This window comes from Schistosoma mansoni (assembly GCF_000237925.1).
Source record: "Schistosoma mansoni, WGS project CABG00000000 data, supercontig 0308, strain Puerto Rico, whole genome shotgun sequence".
NCBI classification, from domain to species: Eukaryota; Metazoa; Platyhelminthes; class Trematoda; order Strigeidida; family Schistosomatidae; genus Schistosoma; species Schistosoma mansoni.
This window is the reverse complement of record NW_017386164.1, coordinates 13,389-17,938: the sequence shown is the minus strand read 5'-3', so window position 1 is coordinate 17,938 and position 4,550 is coordinate 13,389.

Below are 4,550 nucleotides of genomic sequence, written 5' to 3'. Positions count from 1 at the left end.
TGTTCGAAATGTATTGCGCTAATATATCATTACAAAGCACTTCTGATAATCTTCGTCTTCTTATTACATTATAGAAATATATATATTGAACAGTTCATAATATTTTACTAGAGTTATTTTTTAACATTAAGTGTTTGTTTAGCAGGTAAACCATTGTTTAATATCATATTCACAAGGGGTTTTGTGGAGATTTCAGTATTTTCATAGTTGAAAGCATGAGTCAATTGAGGCTAGACCACTAAGGAAAACCTGAAAATACTGAAATCTCCACAAAACCCTTACTGATTATAATCATATGCTCACGAGTGACTGACTTCAAGAGATAATTCCTGGAGTTCTAGTGAGAAACAGTAACCAGTGGAGTTCAAACCACGTCTGTAGTTAGAAAGAAACTCACTGTGGACAATTTTTGAACGGTCGCTCAACTTGATGTATTTGTTGAAGTTAGACATTAACACCTTTGGATGCCGGCTCAGTGGTCTAGTGAATAAGTGCTCTGACACGAGACTGGTAGGTCCTGGGTTCGAATCTCGCGAGGCGGGATCGTGGATGCGCACTACTGAGTAGTTCCACAATAGGATGAATTGGCCGTCCAGTGCTTCCAGGTTTTTCATGGTGGTCTAGCTTTAATTGACTCATGCTTTCAACTGTGATAATATCATATTGAAAGAAATGTGTTCCATTAAATAAGAATTAACTTTTAATTACATTTATTAATATAGACAATTGATTATTCACTTATGCTTCATTTTATAATATAATCAGTGATCATCAGTATATATGAATTAGTGTCTGATGGGAAATAATTGGTAATAAAAAAAAATCAATAGAACGAATATAGCTCAATCTTATAATAAGATAGTTAACAATGTTACTTGATTAAACAATAAATCCATTAAATGTTGTTTTAAAGTTTTGATTCTTATCAGAATAATCAGTCATTATCTTAAATAATAAACTGAGGTAACCTTTCAAATGTGTTAACATTAATGAACTCTTGAATGAATGATGTCTAAATTCAGAGTTTGACTAAAAATAATGACAATGGAAATCTTTAGAAGAAGATTCCAATCATTTTATCTTTTAAAAAGATTCAATTGGAAATATTTTCTATATACTATCCCAAATTGTAAGCCCTTTCATTATTATTATGCTATTTCAACTGGGATTTACTAATTGTTTAAACAATGAAATTTTAAAAGTAATGAAGAAAATAAATTGTCATTCATACTCAATTGTACAATGTTTAATAAAGTATAATTTTAAAATATCAATTATCTAGGGTTTCAGCTATGAAATTAGTAACTTAATTTTTGTCAACTGATTCAGAAGAATAGAAAAGAATGAATGGATCGAAGAAATTTCTTTTCAATTAGTTTTCATGATACTTACTTACTTACGACTGTTACCTCTCGTGGAGCAGCATAGGCCGCATACCAGTATTCTCCATCAAACCCTGTCCTGAGCAATCCTTTCCACTTCTTTCCAGTTAACATTCATCTTTTCCATATCTGTTTCTATTTTCCAGCGTAATGTGTTCTTTGGCCTTCCTCTTTTCCACTTCTCTTCAGGATTCCAAGTTAGGGATTGCCTTGTGATGCACATTGGTGATTTCCTTAATGTATGTCCGATCCACTTCCAACGTCTTTTCCTAAATTCCTCTTCACCTGGAAGCTGGTTTGTCCTCTCTCATAAAATGTTGTTGCTGTTAGTATCCGTAGACAACTGTTTATAAAAACTTGTATGTTCTTGACGATGGATGTAGTAGTTTCTCACGTTTCAGCTTCGTACAGTAGGACCGTCAGTTGGAAGGAAGAGGATTAATAATAATCAAAGTAATTATTCAAAAATCAAGCTGTTGCTAAGTTACATAATATGTAAAAGAAGAAGAAAGAACTAACAAAATATTTTGATGAATGATCAGTAATATAGTAGTTACGTAAGAGTCAAGAGAGACGAATGTAAAGAATAAGTAAAATACAAAGATGGAAGGAATACGAAAATTTGAAAGCACTGGACAGTCGTTTCGTCCTATAGTGAGACTCCTCAGCAGTGCGCATTCTGGATCTCGCCTCGCGAGATTCAAACACAGGACCTACCAGTCTCACGCCAGAGAATTAACTGATAGATCGAGGAGTCTCACAATAGAACCAAACGGCCATCCAGTGCTTCCAGTTTTCTGTGGTGGTCTAGCTTCAATTGACTCATACTTTCAACTATGAAAATACTGAAATCTCCACAAAACTCCTTCTGAATACAAAAATTGTTTACCCAAATTCTGTTACAGACTCCGCTATATTGATGGTCAGGGTAGCAAGATTTCATCTGTATATTCATGTTTTCTTTATTTGAATTAGAAATAAACTGTTTGCTAGAATACACTGTTGAATAATCAATCAATTTATGAAATAAAATTAAAAAAACATTCTTGTTTAATCTATTTTAACGAAGGGAAATTAATTTATTTTTGTCACAATCTAATTGTATTCAATTCATCATGCATTAATTTAATTTTTTATGTTCTCATTTTATGTTTCCTTCATAGAAACGAAAAGTAACTTTTTGTTTTAGTTACCATACATTAAAAATGATTTATAAAACCATGATAATTAAAACAAATCAAAAATCAAGGTTTTAATCTGATACATTTTGTTTTGGTAACAACTTCAAAAGAAACATTAATCGTCGAATGTATATCGATTAATTTGAGGTAATTAATTAGTAAATTAAACCGATAATTCGATTGACCATTAATGGAACTATACGAAATTCAGGAAAGACTGATGTTATCAACCATGTTGAAATTATTTGTTTCCACCGTTTCTACCGTACTTATTATTGATAAGATGTTGGCGGTCTGTTTAAACATCTGGGTTACCTGTTCCTGTCATCTAGATATTTCAACAAGTTATCTGATTTCCTTTGTTTTAATGCATCATTATGTCTATTAATCGCACAACCTATTCAGGTGCGTTTCTGAAAAGTGTAAGACTTTTCGCTGTAAAGGTTACAGAAGGCTTAATCAGAGATATCGTGGTTTCTGGCAATATGCAGCGACAAAAATGTACATTATCCAGATGTCGATTGACTGGGCTGCTAAGTTCTAACTGGCGATCACTCAATATTAATCGTCAGGAAGGACGAAGAAGTAAGAAACGGAAACTTGTTGAAGTACTTTGTGCTGAGAATTCTATATTGTACCAAAAATATAATATTGAATAAAGCTAATAATAATAATAATATTGTTGGGAGTAATTTTAACTTAATATTACAGAGAATGGTTTCTCAATGAATGGAAATTAAGTGTTAAGTAATAAACGTAATCAGTGTTTCATGGTAGCCTGAAACGTATTTATTTAGAAATTGCAAACGTATAGATAATAAGATCATGAGTATATTAAAGAAGTATTTTGTCGGTTGGAATAACGAGTTGATCTAAGCTAGACAAATAGTAAAAACCTAAAAGCACTGAGCAAGTAATTCTCCCGAAAATATAGGACTCCTCAGCAGTAAGGATCCATGACTTCTCACGCGGAACTTGAACTTATGACATTCAGTATTGTGAGCGAACACTTAACACTTAGACCACCGAGTCGAAACTAAACGGTGACAATGTCTAACTTCAATCAATCCATAATCATGTGCAACCCTTTATCCATTGCCTGCCTTCAATGTTATGCAACAGTGAAGTAATAGAAGATTGTTTTGAACACCACAAATGACTGAATGGAAATTTACTCATATTTATATTCTAAATTTATCGTTACGAGAAATATGCTGGAAATATGCCTTGTATAATATAGCTTTCATCTTAAAATGGATGAAATGTATTCCTGAAACCAATGTCAATCATTGAGTATGTTCATTGTAGCATGGTGTATCCGAATAAGTCTTAACAACAGATACGCTTAAATTTTCGGTGAAGTAAAATATTACTTAAATCGTTCAAAGTGCTACGTTTTCAATGGTTCCACAGTAATATACATAAATATGTGCAATTCATTTAATAATTTTCAAATTAAATCAAAAGTATTCTGATAAACACTACTTTCAATAGTATCGAAACAAACTGACAAAATAAATTGTAAGCAAAGATGCATAGTGCCTAGCAATGGAATCCACTTTGATTCGGCACTCGTCAGCTGGATGTACCTGCATCTCAGAGTTGATGTTTACTCTGGGACTGGAGCTCAGTATCATTCGCTTCAAACGCCACTGCGTTATCCACTCAGTTACTGAGTCCTGGATAGCCCACTTTGTTTGGTGCAATGGGGTGAAGTTTAAATTGACTTAGTATTGTTTGTTTGAATCTTCCCATTGATGTTCAGGTATATCCAGCTGATGAGTCCCAAATAGGACGAATTGCGCGTTAAACTGGATTCCATTGCTAGCCACAATCTATCTTTGCTTATAATGCTTGTGAATTAAGACCATATCGAGACAATACGCACAGTATGCACATATGGCCAATAAGAGACTAACCAGTTGCAGTCCTAACATCAATGGGAAGATTCAAACATATAATACTAAAAGAATTGACAAAATAAATG